The sequence below is a fragment of the Bos javanicus genome, chromosome 6 (assembly GCF_032452875.1).
Source record: "Bos javanicus breed banteng chromosome 6, ARS-OSU_banteng_1.0, whole genome shotgun sequence".
Lineage (NCBI taxonomy): Eukaryota > Metazoa > Chordata > Mammalia > Artiodactyla > Bovidae > Bos > Bos javanicus.
Window position 1 is genome coordinate 80,551,929 of NC_083873.1, and position 12,215 is coordinate 80,564,143.

Below are 12,215 nucleotides of genomic sequence, written 5' to 3' on the forward strand. Positions count from 1 at the left end.
TTGAATATATGTCCTTTGGGGCTTCCCTGGTGGCTCAGCAGTAAAGAATGCAGGAGACACAGGGGGCTTGATCTCTGGATCAGGAAGATCCCCTGGAGGAGGAAATGGCAACCCACTCCAGTGTTCTTGCCTGGGAAATCGCATGGACAGAGGAGCCTAGTGGGCTATAGTCAGTGGAGTCACAAAAGAGTTGAATACAACTGAGCGACTAAACAACAACAGTAACACATATCCTTTTCAAGTATTCTAAATTAAGTAGTGGGTGGTTAAAGCTGTTACTTTTGCTTTAGAGAAATTCAGGAGGAGAAAGAGTCAACCCTTTAGATCAAACACTAAGATCCTCTAGCATCTCCTCCAAACAACAGAACAAGCTTAGGGTTTTCAGTAGACTCTTCCAATGTATCAAACTCTTACAGTTACAATTCAATGTTGTTATAGATAAATTTCTTTAGATTTTAAATAAGAATTTCTTATCATTCTTATTATCCCAAAGCATAATATATGAACAGCATTTATAAAGAAAGTGAATATATTATTTAGTAGTGGGTGATAGGCTGTTGTAAAATTACATGTGCCTGTGTAAGTATATACACTTAAGTATGTAATATATACTTCATGTGTGTAATGTACACATACGTGTATATGAAATTGTGTATGTGCATATATATAATTGTGCATATGTAGATATACAAAATGCAATTAACTTTAATACAGCAGGGACTTTTACATGGTATTTTTTTATATTATACAAACAAGGAAACTGCTTAACATGCTTAAATATATGATTAATTTCACTTAGCTAACAAGGAGAAAATGTAGAACATTTCCTCAGAACTCCAATTACAGTCTCATAATAAGCAATTTGCCGTTTCCCTGTTAGAAGATTTGTAAAGCATAAAGACCCAAAATATATTTTATTAACAATATGTTAAATCCTTCATTGGCAAGCAACGAGGTTATAAATTTTTTCTGTATGCAAGTCAACATAGTCCAAATTGCCAGAAATAAATCCAGGTAAACAAAATAATTTTAGATTTAATCTTACTGGCATGAGAGAAGATCCACAAGCAATGAAATAATTTAAATTCTCCTAAGATATTTATATATGACATCTCTACTGCATTAGTATGAATTTTGTTCATTATAGTAGAATGTACAAAGTTCAATACACCAAGGACTCTCTTCATCCTGAAGAATATCTAATGCTACTATGTTAATTGTGCCTCACATTGGCAAATGATACATGGAAAATAATGACTTCCTTTAAAAAGATCACTTCTATTTTTTCTGAAGTGTTATTTTTGTACCTTAGTGTTATATTTGTTATTCTTAATGAAATAAAAATAATTGTCAATAAACAGAGAGAAATGACAATGGAAGGTCAAAGAGTGATGCTTGCTACTACCCCAAATTTGAATAAGTATTTTCTAGTAACAGTAGATCATCTTTTTGTATAAAATATTATTCTGTAAGTGTGAAAAACAATAATAAGATATTGTTAGTTTGGAATTTGTGGTTTTTCTCTTATGAATAATAGAGGAATACAAATAAATGTATAATAAGAGCAATGGACTAAAATGACTGGTGTAAATTTGTCCTTATTACTTAAAAGTGGATGCCCTTGCAGAAAGTGTATACTCTGTACTTCTGCAAACAAGTACACCATTTTGAGGAAAATATCTTAACGGCAGCAACTTAAGGAAGATCTGCTTGTTGTAACATACAAGTTCACTCATGATTTCATTGTCAGAATGTTTGATATATAATTTAATGAGAAGTACAAAATATTTACTTTCAAAATATAACAGAGAGTAATGAAGCATCTTCGGATAAAATTTCTGCTTCATAGTTGCCTGTTTTACTCATCGTTGTCACATATTCTCCATTTAGCAATTCTGGCTAGGCCTTAGTGGTGGAACCCACCACACAGTTGAGTCTTCTGGGTGCAGAATAAAGACCTGGTAGTTTAATGGCTGATTTCAGTGAGGCAGATACTAGAGCCATCTGCTTAAAACATGGAGAGCCTAAATTTGCACAAATATTATAAAATTTTTACATGTAGAAAAATGGTTTAATTTTTCTAATTTTTGAGTAAATTCCAATAGCCTACTGCTAACCTTATGGACCAAAATATGGCAAGAAATTGATAAAATTCTATACAATTTCCTATAAACATCCTGTATTTCTTTCCTGATTAACTGTTAGCTTTGGTCTCATATACCAACATGAGCACTACAATGCATTCAGTTGGCTCAAATCTGATACATATATATTCACCACATACATATATTTGATATGAAAAATCTTATAATTAAATCTCTTCAAGTGTTGCCATATCTGTGAGATTCAGAACCCTGTAAATTCTTTAGTCACAATGGGTAACAAAGAACATAATTTTGATGTCTGATTGCTTTCATTTCTTTCTAACATACCTGTTATTTCTCAAAAGAGATAAGGCAAATAAAGCAAGGCAAATAGGATAGTAATAACATTTTACATGAAGAAAATTAATCAATCAATCATAGAAACAGAGGTTTCATAACACCTATTAAGTCATCTTGTCAAGCCCTGAGGGTTGGTATAGGATTGTCATTGAAATCTGCTTTCCAGTTCTTTATCAAAAATAGTTCCAAAAAGTGTCAAATAGAAGAGTATTTTTTTCTGATGGATTAATGCCTGATGCTCAGAATAAATACTATTAATATTCATTGCAGAAGAAATTTCAGTGTTATCATCGTCAGAGATGATTTGAAAATATTTTTGTATGATTGCTAATAAAGAAATCAATAGTTCTAAAGACACTTATTAGTGGATAAAAAGTTCCCCATTTTGAAGGGGAATTTGTTAGAATATGTGAGAGTTTGTAACAGCGTTTGTTTATTCCTTTGTCTAAAGACACATTTCAGACACTGCAGGCATCATTCTACCAAAGCTCTGGAAAAAAAGCATTAACAATAAATATCAATTTTAAAAACACAAAAATGAAAACTACAAAATTGAAAATCTGTAGGCAAAACAGTCACTAAAGGCCAAAGTAATTCATAGCAAAGAAGAGGGGTGGAAGTTGAAAGACCAAAGGCCTAATGCTCTCAAAAGTTTCTTAACTGGCCTTAAATGAAAGTATCACATAGTGATGCAGACAGAAAGTTTTTATTGGCTCACATAAGAAACCCTTACATTGTGTGACCCTTATGGGGCCCAGGATGTGTGGGTATCTTGTTTCCATTTCCACACCATTAACTGTTATATAGTTCCTGGCTACCACTATGATTTACGTGTGAACCTTTCAGCTTTTCTCCCTTAAAAATTCCTTTTCTACTATATGTCACATATTATTTGCAGTTTAAGATGAGATAATTTCATGTTAATTTCAAGTGCCTGTTTCATCTTAGTATAACTACTGTAATTTTACTGACTTTTTTAAAACTACACAATTTCCCTAATCATCTAAATTTTAACTGATATGTACTTTAATGATTGTAAATGTTCTTTTAAAGTAAAATCTGAATAAAAATGATTTAGTTTATCATACTATAAACTTACATAGATGGCTACAGAGTAAAATAGTTGTGGGTAATACCAATTGTTTACCTTTAAAATAATAATAATAATGAAAAATCAGATTAAAATAGTCAATCTTCAATTTTAGATTTCTTTTGTAAAGCATCAGCTATGTTTTAGGGGCAGTGTTTCTGATGAAGTAGAGCAGGGAGCTTGGTACAGTTCATCTGTATACAGATGGTAGGAAGAACATAGACCATCACATGTTGACGTCACTCCTGCCAAACCAATGACATGCCAAGCACATTACCTGAGGCTGTCAGTCTTTGTGGACTGGTATGTTCTTCCCTCCACCCAGGCTATATCAATAATGAAATGGTAGGCTGGCTTGCTGGGGGAATTAAAGAGGCATTGGGAAACTGTTACCACTCACAGACATGCATGTTTATCATATATAATGCCATATCATTTTATATCATATCATAGCAACAGTTCCTAAAATTAGTTTTACTTCTATATGCTTCAAAATTATTTTCCAAAATGACTGTCCAAGTATATATATTATATATAAACATGTATATATATTTATATTTTTTCTTTAAATATTTACAAATAGAACTAGATTCCCATTTTTCAGGGCACACAATTTATACAATTTTGTGAAGTCTCTTTAAGAAAAACAATACAAAATCATAACTGCAAAAATAGATATGAAAAAATATCCATATAAAGAAATAATAGCTTACACATTTAAAAACTGACAAGTCACATAAATATCAAAATATCCAGAAAATATATTTTTATTTATTTTCTGCCTGTTAGTCAATTATAACACTTTTGATTCCAATGTTATTGGCAGCATAGTTTTTGACCATATTCTTTATGACAATGATTTTGTCATACTTTCTACAGAGAAAAGAATGACAACCAGTCTCTCTTTTTATGTAGTTGATTGGAATTTATTTTCTATTATTTTTGTTGGAATATATTGTATAATGCATGTGATTTTACAAAGATATATGCTTACTATTTGTGGTAATGTATTGGTTTATTCTGTGCTTCTTAAAATTCTAAAATATCTGTTTGTGCAATGCCCAAGCCAAAAAAATAAAATTAAATTAAAGACGGTATAATGCATTTCTAATTGTCAAAAAATGCATTATCAAGGATCAGTTCAGTTGCTCAGCCATGTCCAAATCTTTTTGACCCCATGGACTGCAGCACACCAGGCCACCCTGTCCATCACCAACTCCCAGAGCTTACTTAAAATCATGTTCATTGAGTCAGTGATGACATACAACTATTTCAAGAGTATTTCTGAGAAAAGACATTATCAAATATATTTCTGAGAAAAGGGAATTTCTGTTTAAAGTAGGTATTAATATGAATCTAATACTAGCAATTGTATACATATAATTACTGGAAGAATTGTCAAATTAGCTCCTATCTCTTCTCAAACCTTGTTTTTCCTCCATTATCCACGTATTTCAAGGATGCTGTTGGACATGCTGGTATTATAATCCGACCTGTGGCCTTGAAGATAATGATGGACTGTCACTGTGAGTGGTAAGAATATACACTGAAGCCATTTTTACACTAGAACAGCCAGCAATAACCCCCTGTACCAAGTGGGTTTGAATTGTATAAAGTTTTTTCACTTAAAAAAAAAAAAAGGTTTTCTCATTAAACCCAAACTAAATGTATCACAAACTCAATTTCTCCTTTGGATCACAAAATTCCCAAGGCCACTTTAAAAACATATACAGAAGAAACATGATGGAGGATAAGTCAAATTGGAATGCGACAGAGGTCTTAACTGATTACAGTTCAAATAGCTTGGTTTTGAAAATTTAATAAGACCTTGTCGCTTTATAAACACACTGTCAAGAACCTTTGCAGGTTTAGCAAAATTATGTGCAAATAAAAGAAACTGAACTTAAACTTCATTAGCTCCAGAGTAAACTGTGCCTCTATTTGCAAAGGTTATTGTATTTAGCATATTGACACTCAATAGAAATTTAGTATTTCTCTTTGAAATGAATCTGTGCATACATGCTCAATGTCCAACTTTTTGTGACCCCATTGATTGTAGCCTGCCAGACTCCTCAGTCCATGGGATTTTTCCAGGAAGGATTACTGGAGCGGGTTGCCACTTCCACCTTTAGGAGATCTTCCCAACCCAGGGATTGAACCTACATCTCCTGTTGTCTCCTGTTTTGCAGGCAGATTCTTTACCACTTGAGTCATGGGGGAAGCAATTTATTTGGGATAGTACCGGGAACCAGCCATGGCTGGATCCAGGGATTCCCTCGGGAGGATGGCGTTGGCAAAAAGGATAGAAATAGAGAAAGAGATATGGAAAGAATTTTGCAGTTAAGAAAATAGAGGAGAGAAAGAGGCTGATATTCCTTGATTTATGCAGAAAGCCAATAAAGCCCCAGCACGGGACTTGCTCTGTTCACGTAAGCCGCAGGCACCCTCTTGAATCGCAGAAGGTGCCTCACCTTAGGCACCTTCTCGAGTGGGTCTTAGAAGCCCAGGCAAGAAAGTGAATGCAGAGGGACCCTGCACTCCAGGGGATCAGCCTGAAAAGGAAAAGGAAAGAGAAAGAATGACATGGGGAGACCAAGCTTGATGAGCAAGACCCACACTTTATTTTCCAAAGTAGTTTTTATACTTTAAGTTGTGCATAGAGGATAATGGGGGGGAGGGGTGGGGGGGTGTAGAATCATGCAAGGTCAGCAGTCCTTGATCCTTATCGAACCCAGGCTTTCTTTCTGCAAACTTATCATATGTAAAAGCTTTAGGTGATTTACATCATCTTCTGGCCAGGAGGCCTGTTAACATCTTATAACCCTTTCTTCAGAAAACTTATTTTCCTCTAAAGGTGATTATTCTAAAGTCAGGCGCCACCCTCTGAAAACATTAGATAAAGTTGCATTCCTATAGGGCAAAAGTGTGGTGGGCTATAACAAGAAAGGAATTAACTCAAGGGTCCAATGTCACAAACATTAAAGCTACTACTTACATTTCTATATACCAACTATATTAATCAATACACTCCCAGGGACATAGTAGGTAAGGGATATGGAAACTTGGCAGCAAGCATTAGCTCAACAAAGAAATCCTCTACTAGTTCTAACAATTTTAACTCTCTGAAAAGCTCTGCACTGTTAGAATATCTTAAGCTTCCCGTGCCTCTCGTGGTTGGCAGGCTGTGAATCTGAACAAACCTGTCAGGCAAGCTAGAAAGTCATCAGAGGGGTTTTAATTGAAACACTCCTATTATGTCCAGGAGACTTATTAACTAGAGTTTTAGGTTGATTTTCTTACAGAGAAAGGTGGTTGGGGATAGCCCCTCCTTAATGTCAGAAGAGTTGGTGAAAGTCGTGAAATAGTAAAACAGACAGATTTTGGTTTTAGGTTAGATGTTCAGGCAGGTCCAGGGGGGCCTCTCGGGTTCTGATTCACCTTTGCATGTCAGATCCTCTCTGCATGACCTTTGTGATGGGTGGGAAATCCCATGGCAGTTCCCGGGACTCATGGGTGGCTCTTGGCAGGACAGCTTAAGAAGGACAAGGGAACATTTCATGCAAAGATGGGCTCAATAAAAGACAGAAATTGTAGGGACCTAACAGAAGCAGATTGGAGGAGGCAGTGGCACCCCACTCCAGTACTCTTGTCTGGAAAATCCCATGGATGGAGGAGCCTGGTAGGCTGCAGTCCATGGGGTCGCTAAGAGTCAGCGACTTCACTTTCACTTTTCACTTTCATGCATTGGAGAAGGCAGTGGCAACCCACTCCAAGTGCCTGGAGAATCCCAGGGATGGGGGAGCCTGGTGGGCTGCCGTATATGGGGTCATATAGAGTCGGAAACGACTGAAGTGACTTAGCAGCAGCAACAGAAGCAGAAGATATTAAGAAGAGGTGACAAGAATACACAGAAAAACTGTACAAAAAAGATCTTCATGACCAAGATAATCACAATGGTGATATCACTCACCTGAAGCCAGACATCCTGGAATATGAAGTCAAGTGGGCCTTAGGAAGCATCACTGTGAACAAAGCTAGTGGAGGGGATGAAATTCCAGTTGAGCTATTTCAAATCCTGAAAGATGATGCTGTGAAAGTGCTGCACTCAATGTCAGCAAATTTGGGAAAATGCAACAGTGGCCACAGGACTGGAAAAGATCAGTTTTCATTCCAATCCCAAAGAAAGGCAATGCCAAAGAATGCTCAAACTACCGCACAATTGCACTCATCTCACACACTAGTAAAGTAATGCTCAAAATTCTCCAAGCCAGGCTTCAGCAATACATGAACTGTGAACTTCCAGATGTTCAAGCTGGTTTTAGAAAAAGCAGAGGAACCAGATATCAAATTGCCAATATCTGCTGGATCATTGAACAAGCAAGAGAGTTTCAGAAAAAAAAAAAAAAAAAAAGACATCTATTTCTGCTCTATTGACTATTCCAAAGCCTTTGACTGTGTAGATCACAATAAACTGTGGAAAATTCTGAAAGAGATGGGAATGTCAGACCACCAGACCTGCCTCTTGAGAAACCTGTATGCAGGTCTGGAAGCAACAGTTAGAACTGGACATAGAACAACAGACTGGTTCCAAATAGGAAAAGGAGTACCTCAAGGCTGTATATTGTCACCCTGCTTATTTAACTCGTATGCAGACCACATCATGAGAAACGCTGGTCTGGAAGAAGCACAAGCTGGAATCAAGTTTGCTGGAAAAAATATAAATAACCTCAGATATGCAGATGACACCAACCTTATGGCAGAAAGTGAAGAAGAACTAAAGGGCCTCTTGATGAAAGTGAAAAAGGAGAGTGAAAAAATCAGCTTAAAGCTTAACAGTCAGAAAACGAAGATCATGGCATCCGGTCCCATCACTTCATGGCAAATAGATGGGGAAATTGGAAACTGTGGCTGACTGTACTTTTCTGGGCTCCAAAATCACTGCAGATGGTGATTGCAGCCGTGAAATAAAAAGACGCTTACTCCTTGGAAGGAAAGTTATGACCAATCTAGACAGCATATTCAAAAGCTGAGACATCACTTTGTCAACAAAGGTCCATCTAGTCAAGGCTATGTTTTTTCCAGTGGTCATGTATGGATGTGAGAGTTGGACTGTGAAGAAAGCTGAGCGCCAAAGAATTGATGCTTTTGAACTGTGGTGTTGGAGAAGACTCTTGAGAGTCCCTTGGACTGCAAGGAGATCCAACCAGTCCATTCTGAAGGAGATCAGTCCTGGGTGTTCATTGGAAGGACTGATGTTGAAGTTGAAACTCCAGTACTTTGGCCATCTGATGCCAAGAGCTGACTCATTGGAAAAGACCCTGATGCTGGGAGGGATTGGAGGCAGGAGAAGAAGGGGACGACATAGGATGAGATGGTTGGATGGCATCACTGACTCAATGAACATGGATTCGGGTGGACTCCGGGAGTTGGTGATGGATAGGGAGGCCTGGCAGCCTGCAATTAATGGGGTCGCAAAAAGTCAGACATGACTGAGCAACTGGACTGAACTGAACTGAACTGAAGAAGGACAGCTGTTAACAGCTCTGTAAGTGTTTGGTTTAGTAGAATTCACCTGTGACGCCATCTGGTCTAGAGTTCTCTTTGTTGGGAGATTTTTATTACTGATTTAATTTCATTACTGTTTTGTTTCTTTCTGGTTCAGTTTTGGGAGATTGTACCTCTAAGAATTTGTCTACTTCTTCTAGGTTGTCCATTTTATTGGCATATAGGTTTTCATAGTAGCATCTTATGGTTGTGTATCTATGGTGTCAGTTGTAATTTCTCCATTTTGATTTCTGATTTTATTGATTTGGTCCCTCCTATTATTTTTGATGACCCTAATTAAAGATTTATCAATTTTGTTTATCTTTTTATGTAACCAGGTTTTAGTTTCACTGATCTTTTCTAATTTTTTTTAGTCTCTCATTTATTTCTTTTGTGATCATTATGATTTCTTTCTTTCTACTAACTTTGGGTTTTGTTTGTTCTTTCTCTAGTTACTTTATGTGAAAGATTAGATTGTTTATTTTAGAATTTTCTTTGGGAGACAACAAAAACAGTTTTAAGATGGAAGTTTATAGAGATTCAAGCTTACCGCAGGAAACTAAAATATTTCAGAAACAGGTATATGGGTTATGGGCTTCCCAGATGGCACTAGTGGTAAAGAACCTGCCTCCCAATGTAGAACATGTAAGAGACATGAGTTTGATCCTTGAGTTGGGAAGATCCCCTGGAGAAGGACATGGTGATCCACTCCAATATTCCTGCCTAGAGAATCCCATGGACAAAGGAGCCTGGCAGGTTACAGTCCATGGGTTTGCACAAAGTCGGACAAGACTGAAGTGATTTAGCACACACAGGAAGCAACTTGGCATGCATGCATGCATATGGGCTAGAGTCAACAGGGTCTCAAGGAGTCAGACATGACTGAATGACTGAACACACACAGACACATGAGAATAAAAACATGACTATCTATATTTCACTAAGCTTTGTGTTACTTCTTTTCCAATGTATTCTAGTTTCTACATTGTATTTGCTTTTAAATTATTCTATAACAAATTACTACAAATTTAGTGGCTTTAAAAACACCCACTTATTTGGTCACAATTCTGTTGTGTTCTCTGCTCAGGATCTTAATATGGCTGAAATCAAGGTGTTGGCCAGTTGTGTTCTCATCTCCAAGTTTGACTAAGGAAGGGTCTCATTCCAGCCTATTCATATCATTGGAAGGATACATTTTTTCATGGCTACAGGACTGAAACCCCCATAAACCAGGGGCTAATCTCATTTCTTATAAGTGACTAGCATACTCTCCATCTTCAAAACCAATAACAACATAACAGAGAACTAAATCATTTTTGTGTTTTGAAACATTTTGACTTTCCCTCTGCAACCAATTGGAGAAAACAATCTTCTTTTGAAAGGGCTCAGAGGATTAGGTTAGGGCCACTCAGATAACCTCTATTTTTTAAAAATTACCTCTATTGTATAATATAACCTGATAATAAGAGTCATTAAGTTGGGGGGGCCCATTAGACTCCTACCTACTGCATACATCCTTGAATTTGCTGAATCTCTATTAACTGATGTTATCAAAGTCCTTTTTATTTCCAGATTTAATGTTCTCTTTCTTGAAAACCATTTTGTTCAAAAAGTTTGATATCATCTTTATTGAATTTCTGTCCTGTCAACTTGTGCAGTGGCTTTTGTTCTTTTTGATTCTTCTAATTTTCATTTTAATCTTAGTCATTCCCTTTCATTTGATCTTTATTATCTACCTATTTCATGACAATTGTTTTTTCTTAGTATGTTTAGCCATTCTTTCTCTCTCTTTGTCACATACATATACATATAACATTTATTTTCATGTATTTGACATCAAATTTGAAATCTTAGCTGTTCTTAAGTGTTTTTTAAGTGCTAACTGAATATTTTCGCCTAGATTGTTCAGTTTTCTCATGCTAGCATAACTGAAACAGAATTATTTATTATTTGGGAATTAAATTATGTGACTGCTTGAAATTCACTAAAATACAGTATTTACATTCTAAGAAGCTGAAGCCAGATTTTCTGAGTCCAGTTTTTGCTTTGTTTGTTAGATGTTATCAGGAAAAACAAACAAAAAACAAAACTGATTTAACTTCTCTTTTTCTCAGTTTCCTAAACTAAAATACAGGATTTAAAATTTAGGTTTATTAATATGCAAAATCTGAATTGACCTTCACTCTTCAATCAATCTTTAATCAAATTTTCTAGTAGTAGGAAAAATACGATTCTTAAAAACATTCATTCAACCTCTCTGACAGAACCCTAAACAGTTCCACTTTTCCATTGCAATTTTGTTTATATTTCTTAACATTCCTATCTCTGTCTTACTCTTTCTCCAAATGATTCTTCAGATCACAAATGAGATGATACAGTTTCATTCATTCTTTCTTTCATTTATCATTCATTTATTTTGCTTTAAGCACAAATGGAGTCATACTGTTTCCCTGTTGACAGCTTTTTATAGGTCATTATTACCTACAAAAGTTAGGTACATTTCTTAAGGCATTCATGATTATTAAATTTAAATCAATCCTGAGTTGTAAATCATTGGAAATCTGTTTTCCATCTGTTCTGAGAAGTGGAGTCTGGGGGTGGTCCCAAGATGGCAGAGGAATAGGACTGGGAGACGACTTTCTCCCTCACAAATTCATCAAAAGATCATTTGAATACTGAACAACTTCCACAAAACAATATCTGTATGCTGGTGGAGGACACCAGGCACCCAGAAAGGCAGCCCATTCTCTTTGAAAGGAGGTAGGACAAAATATAAACAACAAAAAGAGAGACAAAAGAGTGAGGGACGGAGACCCATCCTGGGAAGGGAGTCATGAAGGAGAAATTTCCAAACAGTAAGAAACCCTCTCACAGACGGGTCTGTGGGGAGTTGGGAATCTCAGAGGGCAATGTAACTGGGAGGAGAAAAAAAAAAAAAAACCCACAGAATATGCACCTAACAGCAAGTGCCAGCAGAGAAGTAGCCCAGATGCTTAAGTCTGCCACCGAGAGCAGGGCCTGAACAGGGAGGAGTGGGCTGCATTATCGGTGCTTAGGGTAAAGTACCAGGCCCAAATGCCCTGAGGACAATCTGAAGGAGTTAATGTGAGATAGCAACCCATACTGTGGGATTGAGA